Here is a 23,112-nt window from a genome sequence, read left to right as displayed (position 1 = left end):
CGGTCTCACCACTGCCTCTTCCTCCGAACTGTGAAAGTCAGTGGCACGACCTTCATTCCATGTGGGGTCTAGGACCTCATCGTCCCCTGCATCGTCTTCCACCCAGTCTTGATCCCTGACCTCCTGTTCAGTCTGCACACTGCAGAAAGACGCAGCAGTTGGCACCTGTGTTTCGTCATCATCAGAGACATGCTGAGGTGGTATTCCCATGTCCTCATCATCAGGAAACATAAGTGGTTGTGCGTCAGTGCATTCTATGTCTTTCACCGCTGGGGAAGGGCTAGGTGGATGCCCTTGGGAAACCCTGCCAGCGGAGTCTTCAAACAGCATAAGAGACTGCTGCATAACTTGAGGCTGAGACAGTTTCCCTGGTATGCATGGGGGTGATGTGACAGACTGATGGGGTTGGTTTTCAGGCGCCATCTGTGCGCTTTCTGCAGAAGACTGGGTGGGAGATAATGTGAACGTGCTGGATCCACTGTCGGCCACCCAATTGACTAATGCCTGTACCTGCTCAGGCCTTACCATCCTTAGAACGGCATTGGGCCCCACCATATATCGCTGTAAATTCTGGCGGCTACTGGGACCTGAGGTAGTTGGTACACTAGGACGTGTGGATGTGGCAGAACGGCCACGTCCTCTCCCAGCACCAGAGGGTCCACTAACACCACCACGACCATGTCCACGTCCGCGTCCCTTACTAGATGTTTTTCTCATTGTTATGGTTCACCACAACAACAAATATATTATTTGGCCCAATGTATTGTATTCAAATTCAGCGGGATATAAATTTGAGGCCTAGTATTTAGGCGCTGGGTGACCGGTATGGATTTAGTGACAGAATTAGACTTGGAAATGCACAGAAGCGTGTGTGTGAAGTTATTCTGAATGACCCTATGTGCACCTTCAATATGATCTACCCTTTTAGGGATAGATTTCAAATAGCTCTGATATAGCAGAAACCACTAAATTATGAAATTGCTAAATTGGGAATTGTATTTCAACCCAGAACAAAAAATGTGCTTTGACGGACACTAAATAACTTTCCCAGCCACAACAGGACAGCGGTAACGAGAGATTTAGCGGGATATAAATTTGAGGCCTAGTATTTAGGCGCTGGGTGACAGGTATGGGTTTAGTGACAGAATTAGATTTGGAAATGCACAGTAGCGGGTGTGTGAAGTTATTCTGAATGACCCTATGTGCACCTTGAATATTATATACCCTTTTAGGGATAGATTTCAAATAGCTCTGATATAGCAGAAACCACTAAATTATGAAATTGCTAAATTGGGAATTGTATTTCAACCCAGAACAAGAAATGTGCTTGAACGGACACTAAATAACTCGCCCAGCTACAGCACTAAGAACAGATTTAGCGGGATATAAATTTGAGGCCTAGTATTTAGGCGCTGGGTGACAGGTATGGGTTTAGTGCCAGAATTAGACTTGGAAATACACAGTAGCGGGTGTGTGTGAAGTTATTCTGAATGACCCAATGTGCACCTTGAATATTATATACCCTTTTAGGGATAGATTTCAAATAGCTCTGATATAGCAGAAACCACTAAATTATGAAATTGCTAAATTGGGAATTGTATTTCAACCCAGAACAAGAAATGTGCTTGAACGGACACTAAATAACTCGCCCAGCTACAGCACTAAGGACAGATTTAGCGGGATATAAATTTGAGGCCTAGTATTTAGGCGCTGGGTGACAGGTATGGGTTTAGTGCCAGAATTAGACTTGGAAATACACAGTAGCGGGTGTGTGTGAAGTTATTCTGAATGACCCAATGTGCACCTTGAATATTATATACCCTTTTAGGGATAGATTTCAAATAGCTCTGATATAGCAGAAACCACTAAATTATGAAATTGCTAAATTGGGAATTGTATTTCAACCCAGAACAAGAAATGTGCTTGAACGGACACTAAATAACTCGCCCAGCTACAGCACTAAGGACAGATTTAGCGGGATATAAATTTGAGACCTAGTATTTAGGCGCTGGGTGACAGGTATGGGTTTAGTGCCAGAATTAGACTTGGAAATACACAGTAGCGGGTGTGTGTGAAGTTATTCTGAATGACCCAATGTGCACCTTGAATATTATATACCCTTTTAGGGATAGATTTCAAATAGCTCTGATATAGCAGAAACCACTAAATTATGAAATTGCTAAATTGGGAATTGTATTTCAACCCAGAACAAGAAATGTGCTTGAACGGACACTAAATAACTCGCCCAGCTACAGCACTAAGGACAGATTTAGCGGGATATAAATTTGAGGCCTAGTATTTAGGCGCTGGGTGACAGGTATGGGTTTAGTGCCAGAATTAGACTTGGAAATACACAGTAGCGGGTGTGTGTGAAGTTATTCTGAATGACCCAATGTGCACCTTGAATATTATATACCCTTTTAGGGATAGATTTCAAATAGCTCTGATATAGCAGAAACCACTAAATTATGAAATTGCTAAATTGGGAATTGTATTTCAACCCAGAACAAGAAATGTGCTTGAACGGACACTAAATAACTCGCCCAGCTACAGCACTAAGGACAGATTTAGCGGGATATAAATTTGAGGCCTAGTATTTAGGCGCTGGGTGACAGGTATGGGTTTAGTGCCAGAATTAGACTTGGAAATACACAGTAGCGGGTGTGTGTGAAGTTATTCTGAATGACCCAATGTGCACCTTGAATATTATATACCCTTTTAGGGATAGATTTCAAATAGCTCTGATATAGCAGAAACCACTAAATTATGAAATTGCTAAATTGGGAATTGTATTTCAACCCAGAACAAGAAATGTGCTTGAACGGACACTAAATAACTCGCCCAGCTACAGCACTAAGGACAGATTTAGCGGGATATAAATTTGAGGCCTAGTATTTAGGCGCTGGGTGACAGGTATGGGTTTAGTGCCAGAATTAGACTTGGAAATACACAGTAGCGGGTGTGTGTGAAGTTATTCTGAATGACCCAATGTGCACCTTGAATATTATATACCCTTTTAGGGATAGATTTCAAATAGCTCTGATATAGCAGAAACCACTAAATTATGAAATTGCTAAATTGGGAATTGTATTTCAACCCAGAACAAGAAATGTGCTTGAACGGACACTAAATAACTCGCCCAGCTACAGCACTAAGGACAGATTTAGCGGGATATAAATTTGAGGCCTAGTATTTAGGCGCTGGGTGACAGGTATGGGTTTAGTGCCAGAATTAGACTTGGAAATACACAGTAGCGGGTGTGTGTGAAGTTATTCTGAATGACCCAATGTGCACCTTGAATATTATATACCCTTTTAGGGATAGATTTCAAATAGCTCTGATATAGCAGAAACCACTAAATTATGAAATTGCTAAATTGGGAATTGTATTTCAACCCAGAACAAGAAATGTGCTTGAACGGACACTAAATAACTCGCCCAGCTACAGCACTAAGGACAGATTTAGCGGGATATAAATTTGAGGCCTAGTATTTAGGCGCTGGGTGACAGGTATGGGTTTAGTGCCAGAATTAGACTTGGAAATACACAGTAGCGGGTGTGTGTGAAGTTATTCTGAATGACCCAATGTGCACCTTGAATATTATATACCCTTTTAGGGATAGATTTCAAATAGCTCTGATATAGCAGAAACCACTAAATTATGAAATTGCTAAATTGGGAATTGTATTTCAACCCAGAACAAGAAATGTGCTTGAACGGACACTAAATAACTCGCCCAGCTACAGCACTAAGGACAGATTTAGCGGGATATAAATTTGAGGCCTAGTATTTAGGCGCTGGGTGACAGGTATGGGTTTAGTGCCAGAATTAGACTTGGAAATACACAGTAGCGGGTGTGTGTGAAGTTATTCTGAATGACCCAATGTGCACCTTGAATATTATATACCCTTTTAGGGATAGATTTCAAATAGCTCTGATATAGCAGAAACCACTAAATTATGAAATTGCTAAATTGGGAATTGTATTTCAACCCAGAACAAGAAATGTGCTTGAACGGACACTAAATAACTCGCCCAGCTACAGCACTAAGGACAGATTTAGCGGGATATAAATTTGAGGCCTAGTATTTAGGCGCTGGGTGACAGGTATGGGTTTAGTGCCAGAATTAGACTTGGAAATACACAGTAGCGGGTGTGTGTGAAGTTATTCTGAATGACCCAATGTGCACCTTGAATATTATATACCCTTTTAGGGATAGATTTCAAATAGCTCTGATATAGCAGAAACCACTAAATTATGAAATTGCTAAATTGGGAATTGTATTTCAACCCAGAACAAGAAATGTGCTTGAACGGACACTAAATAACTCGCCCAGCTACAGCACTAAGGACAGATTTAGCGGGATATAAATTTGAGGCCTAGTATTTAGGCGCTGGGTGACAGGTATGGGTTTAGTGCCAGAATTAGACTTGGAAATACACAGTAGCGGGTGTGTGTGAAGTTATTCTGAATGACCCAATGTGCACCTTGAATATTATATACCCTTTTAGGGATAGATTTCAAATAGCTCTGATATAGCAGAAACCACTAAATTATGAAATTGCTAAATTGGGAATTGTATTTCAACCCAGAACAAGAAATGTGCTTGAACGGACACTAAATAACTCGCCCAGCTACAGCACTAGGGACAGATTTAGCTGGATATAAATTTGAGGCCTAGTATTTAGGCGCTGCGTGACAGGTATGGGTTTAGTGACAGAATTAGACTTGGAAATACACAGTAGCGGGTGTGTGTGAAGTTATTCTGAATGACCCAATGTGCACCTTGAATATTATATACCCTTTTAGGGATAGATTTCAAATAGCTCTGATATAGCAGAAACCACTAAATTATGAAATTGCTAAATTGGGAATTGTATTTCAACCCAGAACAAGAAATGTGCTTGAACGGACACTAAATAACTCGCCCAGCTACAGCACTAGGGACAGATTTAGCTGGATATAAATTTGAGGCCTAGTATTTAGGCGCTGGGTGACCGGTATGGATTTAGTGACAGAATTAGACTGGGATATGGCCAAAAAATAAACAGACTATTGCTGGTTAAATGCACTTGGTGTGACAGCTTCACCCTGATGTAGGCTTTAGCCAAAAAACAACCACACCATTGAGGGTTAAATGCACTTGGTGACAGGCGCAGCTTGCCCCTGATTTAGTATATGGCCAAAAAATGAACAGACTATTGCTGGTTAAATGCACTTGGTGTGACAGCTTCACCCTGATGTAGGCTTTAGCCAAAAAACAACCACACCATTGAGGGTTAAATGCACTTGGTGACAGGCGCAGCTTGCCCCTGATTTTGTATATGGCCAAAAAATGAACAGACTATTGCTGGTTAAATGCACTTGGTGTGACAGCTTCACCCTGATGTAGGCTTTAGCCAAAAAACAACCACACCATTGAGGGTTAAATGCACTTGGTCGCAGCTTGTGCTGGCGCACCACAAGACACAAAATGGCCGCCGATCACCCCAGAAAAATGTGACTGACAAACGGTCTGTGCAGCCTAAAAACAGTGAGCAATTGAGGATCAGCAGCTCAATGATCCACAGCTGCAGATCGATCAGTTAATCAAGTCCTTTGGAGGAGTTAATCTGCCTTATCTCGCCCTACTGTCGCAGCCGCAACCTCTCCCTACGCTAATCAGAGCAGAGTGACGGGCGGCGCTATGTGACTCCAGCTTAAATAGAGGCTGGGTCACATGGTGCTCTGGCCAATCACAGCCATGCCAATAGTAGGCATGGCTGTGATGGCCTCTTGGGGCAAGTAGTATGACGCTTGTTGATTGGCTGCTTTGCAGCCTTTCAAAAAGCGCCAAGAAAGCGTCACAAAAGCGCGAAGAAAGCGACGAACACCGAACCCGAACCCGGACTTTTACGAAAATGTCCGGGTTCGGGTCCGTGTCACGGACACCCCAAAATTCGGTACGAACCCGAACTATACAGTTCGAGTTCGCTCATCCCTAATTCCAAGCAATCATTATATGTATCTTTAGAAGGTTTATATGATCCTATGTTGTTTGGGAAGATCTATAGGTTTGTTTTATTAATTATTTAGTTTTAATTTTTTTAATGTTTATTATCATTAATTACTGGCACCAACCAATAGAGGATATGTATTTTACACTATTATTCTCTACTTACCGTAGTAATGCAATTACACACTGCAGTAAAATATAACTTAGCACAATACATTATTAAACAAGATTGAATCTATTTATTTCTATTTTGATAATATACTCTCTATGTTGGAAAATATGTATTTTTCTTGAGTTTTAGTAATATAGAGTTTTTGCATTTTTAATAAATTCTAATAATGAGCAAGCATGCTCGGCCGAACTGCTGTTTGGCTCGAGCATCGCTATGCTCGGTGGTTCTGAGTGCTCGGCCGAATAATTTGGGTGCTCAAATACAATTTAATACAATGGAAGTCAATGGGAGAACCTCCGGCACCCTCTGCTCAGAAGAGAAGAGGGTGTCTGGTTCATAAAACAAGGGTAGAAATTGATGGAAACCTCATTAAAAAGGTTTGGCAACAGCATTAAGAGAATAGCTGGATGCATCTTAGACTCCTATTATGTACAACATACAGTAGACAACCACACAAAGGCTATATGCCAAAAGCCAGGTATGTACAAGCCATCCATCAATCCATGAGACAGATAACAGCCAGCATACCTTTCAATGGCAGCTTTGTGCACTATGAGATATTCCAAACCAGCTCTTATCTGACTGAGAACCAGTAAACCTGTTATTTGCATCTGTTGGATGGCTTGGGTGGACCTGCAGACCTAGATCAATATCATTAGGGCAACAAAAAGTTTTCCGATTGTCCTAACATAATATTCAATAACCTTTCTATACAGTTTTGTCATGTAAAAACTCATTTGCATAAACATGGGCATATGGGAAAGACATGCAAATGAGAAGAATCTGCCTTGTTTTTCAGCTAGAAATTTCCATCAATTTCTAACCTTTTCTCTTCCGAGCAGGGGGTGCCTGGTTGTCTCCCATTGACTTCCATTATACTCGGCTGCTCATAACTACATAATGGAGTGCAGTCTGGGGGAAAAATTATTTATTAGGGGCAAATTACATAATGGAAGGCAGTGTGGGGGCAAATTACATAATGGAGGGCAGTGTGGGGGGCAAACAACATAATGTGGGGCAGTGTGGGGGGGGGCAATTTACTTAATGTGGGGCAGTGTGGGGGGGGCAATTTACTTAATGTGAGGCAGTGTGGGGGGGAAATTACACAATGTGGGGCAGTGTCGGGGACAAATCACATAATGTGGGGCAGTTTGGGGGCAAATTACATAATAAGGGGCAGTGTGGGGGCAAATTACATAATGTGAAGCAGTGTGGGGGAAAATTACTTAATGTGGGGCAGTGTGGGGGCAAATTACTTAATGTGGGGCAGTTTAGGGGGGAAATGGGCGTGGTCAATGGGCGGAGTCAAGGGGGCGGCAAATTTAGCTTTTTCCTAGGGTGGCAAAATCCTTGCACCAGCCCTGGATCTAAGCGCCACTTCGCTAGTCCCCTGACCAGCCATTGTTACCAGCATCTGTTCGAGGACATAGTGGAATTACATTGTTCATTCTGTAGTCCTGGCGACTGACATATAAAGTGGTGTCCTCAAAGGGCCTGAGCAAAGTTACATAAGGGAGTACTTCTATCCGCTTGTTCGTATAGTCGGTTCAACATTTGGAGGGTGGAATTCCAATGGGTGGAAACGTTGCATATCAGCCTATGTTGGGGGATGCCGTTTTGCAGCTTCAGCTCAAGGAGGGTGTGCTTTGCGATGTATGAGTGGCTGAAGTGAATGCAAAGTTTCCTGGCTATTTTTAGGATGCCTTGCAGATAGGTGGAAGTCTTCAGGAACCGCTTGACAACCTGATTGGACACGTGTGCCATCCAGGGCACATGGCTCAGCCCTCCTTGACGCAGCGCCAAAACAATGTTCTTCCAGTTGTCGGTCACCATGGTTCAGATTTTGAGTTGTCGGGGAGAAAGCTTGGATTCGATTTCTTGATGATTTCTTGACGAACGACATGGAGCAGTTCCTCCCCTGTGTAACTCTGTTTGCCAAGGGAAACGAGGAGCAGAACCAGCGTGACACCGCCGTGCCCTGCACATGTGGTATGCTGGAGGGGCACTGTGACTTGTTGCTGCAATGGAGGCTGAGGACATGGTGGAGGATGAGGAGGTAGAGGCAGACTTTGTCGCAGGACCAACGGCGTGACAACATGGAGGCGGAAGCAGCGTGACCTGGCCAAGTTGCTGGTGTGGCTGTGCAGGAACCACATTCACCCAGTGAGCCAGAAAAGACATGTACGGTCCTTGACTGTAGTTACAGCTCCACATGTCGGCGCTGTTGTGTACTTTTGCAGACACCGACAGGCTCAAGGACTGGCCCACCTTTTGTTCTACATATTTGTGCAATGCTGGTACTGCCTTTTTAGTAAAGAAACAACGGCTTTAGACTCTGCACCTCGGCTTGGCACAAGGCATCAGTTCTCTGAAAGGTGCAAAGTCGACCATTTGGAAAAGGAGCGACTGCAGCACCAGCAACTTGGACAGGAGCATGTTCAGCTTCTGTTCCATTGGATGTGTGCATGCATACTGCTGTCTCTTGGCAATCGCTTTGGTGATCGATGAGGAGTAGGAGCAGGAGCATCTGGACCAGCAGAAGATGGGAATGACAGCTCCCTTCGGCTGAGGTGGTGGAGCCTTGACTGGCTGAAACCAGGTGCGTGCCACTGGGTGATGCAGCAGTACCTTCAGCAGGCTGGACCACTACATTGGAGCCACGGTTCTCCCAGACCACTGCATGGCGACGCTGCATATGTTGACGCAGGGCCATAGTGCCAACATTAGCACCCTGGCCACACTTCACCTTCTGCCCACATATTCTACATATGGCCAAATTAAACTCCTCTGGCAGCTTAATAAAAAACTGGCACACCGCCAAGTAGGTGATTTTCCCTCCAACAGTCCTCACTGACTGACTGCTACTGCCGCTGCCTCCGTGAACTCCTGCACCACTACTTTCCGGGCAGGTAGTCTGCTACGAAGCAGGTGGTATGCCACGGGCATGTTTGGCTCCCAACCTCCCACTGCTGCCACCCTGCTGACTCCCAGCCATGCTACCACCTTGCTGGTTCTGCCGCTGCTCATGGGCAAGTTGCCACCCTCTTCTCCTGACGATGATGAAGCCCCTTCTGCTCCCGGCTCCCAAGTGTGATCGGCTTAATCATCATCGAGTAGTGTCTGTACGTAACTGATGTCCTCCTCATTGGTCTCTGGGTCAGGAGTTTGACCGCTTGCAACACCACCTACCACGCAACTCTCCTCATCACTACTTGCCGGCCTAGTGGAGAAAGGGGCGGATGTCTCCTCCAGGTCTTGGCTGGGCAGTAGCTGCTGACTGTCCTCTAGTAGCTGTTTCTAGCTGAAAAGTGGAGCCGAGTCTACAGCATATAATATTTCTCGTGGTGGGGGAACTGAAAAGGACAAAGGCAGGTTAAGGACAGGTGAGGGTACAGGGGCCTGTTGTCGAACCCATCGCCTGTTGTCTGGGGGTGTCTGATGTCACTTGGGATGATGTGGATGACCGAGTTAGCCAATCAAGAACCGCTGGGTTGCTGGTCAAGCCGCTAGATGACACCGGGAGCTCAGGCCTCTCGCTGCAGCTCATGCTGCCACGCTCCCCTTACTCTGCTGTGACCTCTGCCTGCGCCCTAAACATTTAGGCCTCTTACCCTCCTCTGTGAATGGCCTGGCACTTCTGTGCCAACACATATAACTGCAGAAATGAACTGAGAATATATTTTTCTTTTTGTACTGAAATAGGCCAGTAAACGGTTTTACCAGAAATAACTGCACCAGTGAAGTGCGTATATTTTTTTCCTTTTTGCATTGACACTAAACGCTTTCACCACATATAACTGATAACTGCAGAAGTAAAATGTGCATATATTTTTCCTTTTTTGTACTGAAATAGACCACTAAACTCTTTCACAAATAAATGCAACAGTGAAGTGCGTATATTTTTTTCCCTTTTGTACTGAAATAGTACACTGAACGCTTTCAGCACATATAACTGCAGAAGTGAAATGCGTATATATTTTTCCTTTTTGTACTGAAATAGGCCACTAAACTCTTTCAACACAAATAACTGCAGACGTGAAATGCGTATATATTTTTATTTTCCCACAGATATGAGCCACTAAAGTCTTTTCAACATAGAACTTGCACCCCAATAACAAAAACTAATTGCCAGAATGCCAGAGCTGTATAATGGCTATTTGGATCCCCAAATAATGTTTCCCTGCACTTGTAAATCGCTTTTTGTTTCACAATGAGGTTTTTCTAGGAGTGTCCCAAGTGACTTCAGACATCTCTCCCTGTACTAAGATGCTGTGAAATGATTCCTCCCTATCCTTTCCCTGCACTTGTAAATCGCTTTTCTGGCACTGTCTCTAGCGCCTTCTGACGTCTCTCCGTGCACTAAGATGCTGTTAAATGGATTCCTCCTTATCCTTTCCCTGCTCTTATAAATAATTTTTGTCCGTTTTTTTTTTCAACAATGAGGTTTTTCCAATTGCTGTCCTTAGTGCCTTCTCACGTCTGTCCCTGCACTCTGAATGCTGGAAAATGTCTGACTCTAAGATGGCAGCCGTATTTATAGGGCTGTGATATTACAGGGCTGGCTGGCTGCTGATTGGCTGCGTGCATGGCATTATGGGTCAGCCTACCTTCCCTACCTTCCTTGCCCCATGTCCTCACACATGTAACCGCCATTTTAGGAAAAATTGTGATTCGTTACCACAAAGCGCAAGGAAATTTGCATTTGTTGCAAATCACATTTTTCATGAAAATTGTATCCAATTCGACTTCGTCAGCTTCGATTCGCTCATCTCTAGTCCTGTCCATAGGATGGCTGCTGATGGAGGGTCATGTGACCAGGCAAATTACCTCCATGTGATGTCTCCTGTTTTCAAATACAATGCACTTGCCATCTGCAAGGTGCAGTGTGCTGGAATGCAAGAGACATCACATGGAGATGATTTGTCTGGTCATATGACCCTCCATCAACAGCCATTTTATGAACAGGGCCTATATGTGGACAGCACAAAAGATGTAGTACTGTTACTATCACTGCTGTCCCCTCCCTGCAATGTTCCAGGGCCACTATTGTTGACTCTTCATTCTGTTGTCACCCTCCCCACTCTGTTCTGGGCCCACCATTGTGACTTTTCATGCCGTTGCCACCCTCACCACTCTGTTCCAGGAAGACTAGTGTTCGTGTTTGGCCTTGTTGACATCACTGTTTATTTTACCCTACTTATGATCTGTCAGAAGAACAGAAAAATGTAAAACACAATGGATCCTATCTTTGGAGCATCCCTAAAGCTTCTATCGCACGGTCAGTATTTTGTACCAGGTTTTGATGATGATTTGGAAGCCAAAAGCAGGAGTGGGTCCAAAACACAGAACACATGCAAATATTTCCATTTTCTCTGTTTTGGACACATTCCTGTTTTGGCCATAAAGTGTAACTGCCGTTTAATTTTTTTATACCCTAATGGTATAGTACACCCTGCTGTATAAATGCTTTTGTGCTTTATAATTAAACTTTTTCAGTTTCACCTCATAATAGCAAATGTGCGTCACTTTCACATTGAGCAGGCCTCTTCTCAAAGCATTGTCATGTCTCCTCTCTGATATAAACAATAGAAGGGGAGAGCACTGGGAGGAGGAGCACAGCCCTGAGTGCCTGGGCTCGGGCAGAAAGTTGAGGGGGGAGGGCTGCTTTAGATGCTGCTATCTTCCAAATAGTAGAAGCTAGACTGGTCTTGTTTGAAGCTGACATTCTAGGCTTTCCTACAAGACCAGAATGACAGCTAAAGTCCAAGCAACAGAGGAGAAATCACTGTTAGAAATTGAGTCAGGAATAATCGTGGGTAAAACCTGCTTTTACTTTACTTTCCGCTGCATTCACTGCATCTGGATTTCTATCGCTGATATCTTCCCCTGTACTGGACATATTGCTGTCATTCTGGTATTGTCTGAAAGCTTGGAATTACAGCTTTCAAACAATACAAAAAGCTGGTACCAAACTCTATCTAGCTCTCTAGCTAGTACCAAAACAGAGATATGAGAAGTTAAAGCAGCCCCCCCCCCCTCCCCTTCAGTGTGGAGGAGAATGAAGGAGCAGCTGCAGAGCTGACAGGAGGAGAGAAAGATAGTAAAAAAATATATAGAAATGTAGAAATGTGATATCATCATCAGTGTAGTGACCTACCTAATTAAAATACGCTATTTTTACCATACAGTGAAAGCCCGTAAAAAAAATCCACAAAATAATGTAAAAATTGCAGTTTTTTTAATCTTTCCCCCTAAAAATAAAATACTAAAAGTTATTTAATACACCATATATACCCCAGAGTGGTTCCTAAAAAAACTTTTAATGTGTCTATTAAGAGGCTAATACCAATGCTTATTGATTTCATGTAATTGCAGGGTTTGTCTCTGGTTAGCTGTATGTGAGAGGATATGCACTGCTCTGGGGTAGTGGGGGAAGTTATCTGCATTATGATTGGTCCTGCTAGTTATTTTGAGGAGAGCAAGGGGTTAAGGGAAGTGAGGGAAATACAGGATGGTCTCAAGGACATAGCAAACATCACCACAGGAAGTGCAGCACAGGACATTTTAGGCACAATGAAATAGGGTTGCTAAGGGCTGAATACTCACATCAGAAAATTAACTGAAAAAGAAAGTTTCATGAATACCTTACCTTTAGCATCACTTATGTTAGGAATTTCATTTTTGGTAGTGAAATGGCAGTTACACTTTAACAATACTTTATGCTGAGGCACTTCTCCTCTTCTGCAGGAACTTAGTTTAGCTGTAGTGTGTCTCTTACTTTAATCCTAGGAACGTCTTCTTGGCTTCAAGCTCACTTAGCATGGATATAGGCAATGTAAGCCCGGGATAGGACATGCAACCATGTAGACTTCACAGGCAGGCAGTGCTCTGCTGGCCGACACACAACCTCTCTCTAAGGAGGCGAAGGCCAGATTCACTTCTAACTAACTAACTAACTAACCCCTGCCTCTCTAGAGAGGGCTGGAAGGAACAAAGAGGTTCCTCTCCAGGGAAACTAGCTCTGCACAAATAGCCACCACCTGCTGGTGATCCAGGTACATTACACTTAAACAGTTACACATATTGCAGGAAATGACAGTAAATATATATATACCTGAACCTGAACCACCTTATTCCCCGGACTCCAGCATCGAGGATTCGGTGAGCAACAATCATTCAATCGGCAATCTCCGATTTTCAGGAAGACGCATCAGCGCACCAAATACAAGAGTACAAGCAGGAGGATCAACATACAGACAGGAGTCCACACTACAGGTAGACTGGCAAAGCCAGATAAAAGACTTGTAATACAGTGTATACCCATGTGCTGAATTAATAACCTGTGATACCCCTACATTAATCTTAACATATCTAAAGTCCCAGAGCGCAGTATCGTTATATTTATTACAGTGCCTTCCTTTTTGCGGCGGACTTTGCGGTTCTGCTGCGATACCGCTGCCACTACCTAGCACATCCACGGAGCGCCCTTGAAGCGTTATTCAAATATATATATATATATAAGATGACACTTGATGCAACGACTAAAATAGTGGGGGTACAAAAGATATGGTAATGCCACTCTGGGGTATCACAAATGCTCAAACTACAGGATCTGCTTTTTACGGCTATTGGAAAAATCTACAGTGATGTGAACAAAACCTTACTGCTGACACCCTCCCCACTGTCATGGGGCCACTACTTGAATCTTGGGCCACTGCAGGGTTCAGTTCATGCCTAAAAATTAGACCTGACACTAACATTGACCTGTAAGGCTTCACACTTCAGTTATTTGGTCAGTTATTTAGATCAGTTTTTGTGGGCCAAATTCAGGAGCCAAGCCTACTCTCGGATTAGGTACCATAAATAGATCTACACCTGTTCTGTGGGTGTGTTATTGATGAGAATAACTGATCAAATACCTGAGCAAAATGCGGGCTGCAATTCACGAACACCGTCCGTGGGGCAGCTGCAGTGGATCGCGGACCCATTCACTTTAATGGGCCCGCGATCCGGCTGTTCCGCGAAAAGATAGGACATGTTCTATCTTTTTGCGGAACGGAAGTATGGGACAAAACCCCACGGAAACACTCCATAGTGCTTCCGTAGGGTTCCGTTCTGTGCTTCCATCCGGCACCATTCCGCATCTCTGGATTTGCGGACCCATTGAAGTGAATGGGTCCGCATCCGTTATGTGTAATAGCCACAGAACAGCACCCGTGTATTGCGAATCCGCAAATGCGGTCCGCAATACGTCAATAGGGCGCACACGTTCGTGTGCAGGAGGCCTAAAAGTGGTGCAGTTATTCTACAGCTAACAGAAGGGATTAAAAAGCATGTGTTTGCACTGCCACAACAAAGATTAAAAGAACCTTTTTTTTTCTTAACTACTTTATTGGCGCTGCCTCCATATTCTTGTTCCACTAAATAGTCATTGGGACACATCTCCTGCAGGGGTGCACAGAATTTTTTTAAATTTCATTTATTATAATTTTTTTTCCCTGAAGGATGCTGTATGCTTTTCTTTTTCTTTTGGTTTAGCTAGTAGTTAGGACTGGACAATGATTAGCACATCCATATACACTCAACTAAAGAATTATTAGGAACACCATACTAATACGGTGTTGGACCCCCTTTTGCCTTCAGAACTGTCTTAATTCTATGTGGCATTGATTCAACAAGGTGCTGATAGCATTCTTTAGAAATGTTGGCCCATATTGATAGGATAGCATCTTGCAGTTGATGGAGATTTGAGGGATGCACATCCAGGGCACAAAGCTCCCGTTCCACCACATCCCAAAGATGCTCTAATGGGTTGAGATCTGGTGACTGTGGGGGCCATTTTAGTACAGTGAACTCATTGTCATGTTCAAGAAACCAATTTGAAATGATTCGAGCTTTGTGACATGGTGCATTATCCTGCTGGAAGTAGCCATCAGAGGATGGGTACATGGTGGTCATGAAGGGATGGACGACATGGTCAGAAACAATGCTCAGGTAGCCCGTGGCATTTAAACGATGGCCAATTGGCACTAAGGGGCCAAAATGTGTGCCCAGAAAACATCCCCCACACCATTACACCACCACCACCAGCCTGCACAGTGGTAACAAGGCATGATGGATACATGTTCTCATTCTGTTTACGCCAAATTCGAACTCTACCATTTGAATGTCTCAACAGAAATCGAGACTCATCAGACCAGGTAACATTTTTCCAGTCTTCAACAGTCTAATTTTGGTGAGCTCTGTGCAAATTGTAGCCTCTTTTTCCTATTTGCAGTGGAGATGAGTGGTACCTGGTGGGGTCTTCTGCTGTTGTAGCCCACCTTTCTTTCCCATTCTGACATTCAGTTTGGAGTTCAGGAGATTGTCTTGACCAGGACCACAACCCTACATGCATTGAAGCAACTGCCATGTGATTGGTTGACTAGATAATCGCATTAATGAGAAATAGAACAGGTGTTCCTAATAATTCTTTAGGTGAGTGTATGTGACCTGCCTGTCATTCACAGTAACTGTTTCGCAACCTGAAAGGACTAGCTATTCATGTTGCTGCAATGCACACTGATGTACACAAGATACATTCTCCCTAAAGTTTACCTGCAGGTCAGATTAACGCGCAATGAAGCAAATTTGTTGGAGAAATTCGGCGAAGCGACCAAATCTAATTTTTGAAAACTTTGCTTATATATCGATAATAAATTACAAGACATCTGCAGACCAATATATTTAAATCTTTTTGAGCTGCTATCAGTGTGATATGGAGGTGGATGGACCTGGGGAAGCTATGAAATGCTTTAAAAAGGTGAATGTAAATGAACATGGAAGGACGACAGTAAAGAATGACACAAATAGTAAGTAGCAATAGCATAATTCTTCAATCCTTCTATTGTTGCTACTCAATTTTATAATATGTTGAAATATGTGACAATTCTGTATTGTATAACAAGCAAAGACAACATATGCCGAACATTAGGTTTCATAAACATATTTTTGGAGACTTTTTGAAAAACAGTTATGATACCAATTGGTATTTTGTACTTGCTCTCACTCAGTTTATGTGTCTTGTGCTGTTTATTACTGTACAGACTCTAAAAATTTCCTTTCACACATTAGTAAACCTCGTCTCTCTGTGTTGTTGCCTTCATTTTTAGATTTCAGGAAAATGAAGCTAGTTTAAAAGCTCCATTAGGGTAGACTGAATAATTAACTTTTTTATTTTTTTTATTTTATTTCTTCATTGTAGAAAATTGTGGTATTACAGATACGTCTGCTACGCGACAATAGACAGTATGAAAAAACTACTTTTTCAGGTACATTATCAAAATGGTTTTACAGATCATTGTGTGAGGACAATCTTGCAAGAATCTAAGTGAAAAAGCAAGTGGTTCATTTCAGAAATGATCTACACAGAGAAGGATATACAGTATAATTGCTACGCTGTTAATAGTTCCTGAAAGAAGACCAGGGTAGCCAACATTTCCTAAATGTGACGTTTCTATTATTTTCCCATGAGGCTAATTCTTCAAACCTATATAGTTGATCTATTTTAGGTAGCCATTGGAGTATGGGTGGGTTTTCTTCAGATAACCAGTAACAGGGAATCAGGAGGCGTGCTGTGTCTAGGAGGTGATTGAACAATGGCGGGATAGGCTCCAAAGTACCGGGAGTGTATATACCTAAGAGTGCTAATTGTGGTGTCATTGGGATATTTGAGTGACATATCTTGTTACATTCTTCAAATATTTCTGACCACCATGTTTTAATTTGGGGACAGGACCACCAGTTATGAAAATATGAACCTTTATCTTTACCGCACCTCCAACATAAATCTGAGCTTTCTATATCATATCTACAGGTTATGTCAGGGGTCCTATACCATCTTGTTAAAATCTTGTAGGCATTTTCCTGTATACGGATACATCTTGATGCTTTATGGGGTAGGATTTTTGAAATTATTGTCTGGGAGAAGGAGGTCTCAAGATCTTTTTCCCACTGGCCAATAAATGCAGGCTTAGGCATGAGGATAGGGGTAGATAGTTTTTTGTATATCAGAGAGATCAGTTTAGGTCGTGGATCAGAGCTTACTAACAGGCTCTCAAACAAAGTTAGTGGGCATACCAAGGAACTTTTTGTTAAATGTTTAGATATAAAGGAACATAAAAAGGAAGGTAAAGGGGGTGAGAATTTGCATTCTGAAAAAAGTTGAGATATGGGAGTCGGTTCTAATAATTTCCTGTAATCATCGAAAAGGGACACTACTGGATAAGTTGAGTGTCTTATAGATGCAGGGAGACTACCAAACAAAGTTTTAGGTGCAAATGCAAGGATATCTCTAATTTGGAGTAGTGGGGAGGGCAATGGGAAAGCATGTTGAGAAGACTGGAACTATTCCCAGGCTCTAATAGTAGATTTGATTATAGGGTTAAGGAATTTGGCTGTGTTTATAGAGGTATCAGTTCCCACTAAGAGTCCTCTAAAATGGAGGTCAAACTGCGATTGTTCTAGGTCAACCCAAGGCTCCCACAGTGTTACTTTAATCCAACCTACCATTCTAGCCAGGAGGACTGCGTTATTGTACAACACAGGCTTGGGCATCCCTATCCCATCATAGGGTTTAGATTTGTGTTAAGTGGTAAATGCTAAACGTGCACTTTTCCCTGCCCAAATAAATGACCAAATCATTTGGTTCGCTGTTTTGTAGAACGACTTCGGCACTGGAATTGGTAAGACCTGTTGCAAATACATCAATCTGGGTATTATAAGGGAGGTTACAATGTTCTTCCTACCAAACCAAGATAACATACATTTACTAAGTGAGGTAAGTTGATCTTTGATTGAGTTTAGTAGTGGTATATAATTTAGACTAAATAATGAGCCAGGTCGGGTCCTATTTTGACACCTAGATAAGTAATGTGTGGGGTATCCCAGTTAAAGGGGGACTTGAGTCTAAGTTCCTGTATAGTTGGGGAAACCTATATAAAGAATGTGGAACTTGTTCATATTGATTTAAAAATTTGAGAATAGGCCGAATTGTTCTATTATGTAATCGATATGGGGGAGAGCTGTAGTTGGATTTGTGACCAAAATGAGTAGATCGTCAGCGAAAGCTGCTACCTTAGGTTCAAATCCACCCACTCGTACACCTTGGATCCACCCTCTCTCCTAATTGCCTGTAACAAAGATTCCATCACAAGAAAAAATAGCAGGGGAGAGAGGGGACAACCCTGTCTAGTCCCATTGCGAATAGCAAGGGGCGGGGACAGTGAGTTATTAACAATGACAGAAGCTGATGCATTGGAGTATAGGGAGAATACTGCATTAATAAATTGGTCCTGGATCCCAAATGTGTATAACACCTTGCTCATGAAGTCCCAGTTAAACCTATCAAATGCCTTCTCAGCATCAGTGCTGAGAAGGATCATAGGACGGTTGTTGTTTTTTTGCATGAAATATGCAATTTAGGACTCTAGAGGTATTATCCTTACCCTCCCTGCCTCTCACAAAGCCTACTTGATCTTTCTGAATCAATGCAGGTAATAGTACGGATAGGCGTGTAGCTAACATCTTTGCTAGAATCTTTAAATCGAAATTTAGCAGGGAAATCGGACGATAGTGGAACCGTCTTTTCCCTCTTTATGAATCAGGGAGATATGGGCTCTGGTCATGTCCACTGACATTGGGGTGCCCAACAGAGAGCTGTTACATACATTTAGTAAGTGGGGGCCTAATATTTGGGAAAGTGAACGGTAATATGAGGCTGGAAGGCCATCAGGGTCTGGGCATTTCCCTCTAGGAAGTTGTTTAATAGTGGCTTCTAATTCCTTCAACGTAAAGGGAGCTTGTAATAATTGAGCCTGTTGTTTGGAAAGGGCAGGAAGGGATAAGGAGCGTAAAAATGTAGTCATGTGCTCAAGGGGGGGGATCGATTATTGGCATTTAGCTCAGATTCCTTTAAGTTATATAAAGATTGATAGAATTCTCTAAATTGGGTAGCTATAGCAGAGGTAGTAAAAGCCATTCCACCGTCTGCAGTTTTAATACGGTGTATGTAATTAGGGGTTTCCTCTGTTTGATGCGTTGCATCATAAATTTTGATGCTCTATTATCCCCATGGGCATAATATTTAAATTGTGCCTGGAGATAGTATTTGGCTGAGGCAGTATTTAGTATGTTTTTCAAGGCTTCACGTGAATCAGTTAAATATTTGTAGTGGGACTCTAACAGGGACTGTTTGTGTAGGGATTCAAGTTGTTGAATTTTGTCTAACAGGGTATCAATCTAAAGTCTTCTAGCTTTCTTGATCCTAGCTCCCATAGATATAAAGTGGCCTCTCATAAAAGCTTTATGGGCATCCCATAACACCTGGTGAGAGGTTACCGAATTATAATTCAGAGAAAATAATTCCTCTAGTACCCTTTGAGTATGTACCAGGGGTTCACCAGGGGAAATTAGCTGCTTATTCAATCGCCACCTAACCCTAAGTTCACACCTGAGCGTTTTACAGCGCGTTCAAACGCGCTGTAAAACGCTCAACACATGAAAAGCAATGCTTCCCTATGGGAATGGTTCTCACCTGGGCGTTTTACAGCGCGTACGACGCTCAAACAAGTACTTGAGCTTCTTTGGGGCGTTTTGACGCGCGTTTGTGGCCATAGGACACTGCAGTCAATGACACAAACGCGCGTCAAACGCGCGTTTACTATTACAAAAAACGCGCGTCAGAAACGCGCGTCAAAAACGCGCGTTTGGGAAACGCTCAGGTGTGAAAGCAGGGTAAAAGGACAAGAATCTAAAGTGGGCGTGGTTAATGTTAAGAACACTGGGGAGTGATCTGAAAGGTTAATGTTAAGAACCACAGTGGAACCAATTAGAAAATAATGATCGCGTGAGATTCGGGTATCTGTCAAACTTAAAGTGAGTTTCTTGGAGGAAAATGATCGAACACTTTTCCTTCTTTAGGTATGAGAAAATTTGGCTACGTTTAGAAGGGGAGTTAAAAAAAACCCTTCACGTTGAAGGAGGCTATGCGAAGGTCAGCCATGGTTCAAGGCGAAGGGTAAAGTAAAAGGATGAACTGTTGGTAAGGAGCTGAAAAGCGGTTTAAAATAGTAATAAATAACACTCAGCCTCCCCGGGCGAAGCAGCAGGATGTCCCAGTGATCCATGAGTGGTTTGTAGATCATGTATGAGTGACAAGGTACCTGAAAGGAAAATAAGAACAAAAGAAAAAGGGAAAAACAGGAAATAAAACATAACATGAACATCACAGTAATGAATAACCAATAATATGGCAGAGCAAAGGAGCTCCGTGAATTCTATGGGGTAAGGTAACTTTTCCATGTGTATCCCTCTAAGGAGCATCATATGCCAGATGGTAGTGTGGTCAAAGAACAAAAAGCTAACTTTCTCCCATGTGCTGAGGTTGAGCACAGAAAAGGCGCAGAGATAAGCGCAGAAAAAAGCGCAGAAAAAATTGCATTGGTTCGCACTGATGAAAGAAATCGCATTGGATCACGCTGATGCTTCAAGGGAGCACAGGGAGAGGTGAACGGTGGGGTGAAACTTACTGCAGGAGCTTAAACATGTTTTGCCATTTTGCGGATATACACTGAATCTGCTTGGATGTAAGGTAAGGTGACAGAACAATTAGACATGAATAAACTCGGTGGCTAACTTTGCGAGAGTATAAGAGTTTCCTAGCAGCACAAAGTCAGATAAAAGCGTTATAGTTATCTGTGCCAGTAAAGTCCCGGATCTTCATTCTTCTATAAGTGGGAGTCTTCTTGGAGTAGAGATGTTCCCTCTTCTTGCTCTTTGCGGCTTGGGGGTGCGAGGAAGCTCCCAGGGTATGATGTTTGAGAGATCAGAGAGAGCTGCCATCCCTTGAAACGCATCCCAATTCTCAATCGGGAGTGGCTGGATCCTAAGGTGAGCGTAGATCTTCTCAAGGTCCTTGAATGAGGATATGAATAGCCGATGGCAGTCATGAGAGAAGGAGAGGCCAAAAGGGAATGACCATCTATACAGGATCTTATGAGATCGCAACCAATCGGTAAGTGGCTTCAAAGCTTTGCACTTTTTAAGTGTGGATTGTGCCAAGTCCTGAAAGATGGAAATATCGTTGCCTTCCCGGTTCAGGGACGGATTGTTTCTGGCGCTTGAGAGAATAGCTTCCTTGACTGGGAAGTATAAGAATTTTCAAATTACATCTCGAGGTGGCTCGTTAGGTTGCGGCTTAGGCCTTAATGCCCTATGTGCCCTTTCAATGGTAACTTCATGCGCTGTATCAGGGCCCAAAAGATGTAAGCAGATCTGCATCCCCATTTCTGGAATGTCGCTAGGAGCGATAGATTCGGGGATTCCTCTAAGGCCTCATACACACGACCGTTGTGTGCATCCGTTACCGTTGTGCCGCTTTCCGTTTTTTTTCGCGGACCCATTGACTTTCAATGGGTCTGTGGAAAAATCGGAAAATGCACCGTTTTGCAGCCGAGATCGTGATCCGTGTATCCTGTCCGTCAAAAAAATATGACCTGTCCTATTTTTTTGACAGACAACGGTTCACGGACCCATTCAAGTCAATGGGTCCGTGAAAGAACACGGATGCACACAAGATTGGCATCCGTGTCCGTGATCGGTGGCCGTAGGTTACTTTCATACAGACGGATCCGAAGATCCGTCTGCATAAAAGCTTTTTCAGAGCTGAGTTTTCACTTCGTGAAAACTCAGATCCGACAGTATATTCTAACACAGAGGCGTTCCCATGGTGATGGGGACGCTTCTAGTTAGAATATACAACAAACTGTGTACATGACTGTCCCCTGCTGCCTGGCAGCACCCGATCTCTTACAGGGGGTCGTGATCCGTACAATTAACCCCTCAGGTGCTGCACCTGAAGGGGTTAATTGCGCGTATCATAGCCCCCTGTAAGAGATCCGGGGCTGCCAGGCAGCAGGGGGCAGACCCCCCTCCCTCCCCAGTTTAAATTTCATTGGTGGCCCAGTGCGGCCTCCGGCCCCCCCTCCCTCCCTCTATTGTAATAATAGCATTGGTGGCACAGTGTGCGGCCCCCCCTCCCTCCCTCTATTGTATTAACATTGGTGGCAGTGTGCGCCCCCCCTTCCTCCCTCTATTGTTTTAATACATTGGTGGCAGTGTGCGCCCCCCCGCCCCCCCTTCCTCCCTCTATTGTTTTAATACATTGGTGGCAGTGTGCGCCCCCCCCGCCCCTCCCTTCCTCCCTCTATTCTTTTAATACATTGGTGGCAGTGTGCGGCCTCCCCTCTCCCCCCCCCCCCCGATCATTGGTGGCAGCGGAGTTCCGATCGGAGTCCCAGTTTAATCGCTGGGGCTCCGATCGGTAACCATGGCAACGAGGACGCTACTGCAGTCCTGGTTGCCATGGTTACTTAGCAATAGTAGAAGCATTGTACTTACCTGCTGGCTGCTGCGATGTCTGTGTCCGGCCGGGAGCTCCTCCTACTGGTAAGTGACAGCAATGCGCCGCACAGACCTGTCACTTACCAGTAGGAGGAGCTCCCGGCCGGACACAGACATCGCAGCAGCCAGCAGGTAAGTATGATGCTTCTACTCCGCTACCACCAATGATCGGGGGGGGGAGGGGAAGAGGGGAGGCCGCACACTGCCACCAATGTATTAAAACAATAGAGGGAGGAAAGGGGGGGGGCTGGCGCATACTGCCACCAATGTTAATGCAATAGAGGGAGGGAGGGGGGGCCGGGGGAGGCCGCACACTGTGCCACCAATGTATTAAAACAATAGAGGGAGGAAGGGGGGACGGGGGGGCGCACGCTGCCACCAATGTTAATGCAATAGAGGGAGGGGGGAGGCCGCACACTGCCACCAATGCTATTATTACAATAGAGGGAGGGAGGGGGGCCGCACTGGCCACCAATGATATTCAAACTGGGGGGGGGGTCTGCCCC

This window comes from Bufo gargarizans, chromosome 2 (assembly GCF_014858855.1).
Source record: "Bufo gargarizans isolate SCDJY-AF-19 chromosome 2, ASM1485885v1, whole genome shotgun sequence".
In the NCBI taxonomy this organism is placed as follows: domain Eukaryota; kingdom Metazoa; phylum Chordata; class Amphibia; order Anura; family Bufonidae; genus Bufo; species Bufo gargarizans.
This window is presented reverse-complemented; position numbering follows the sequence as displayed.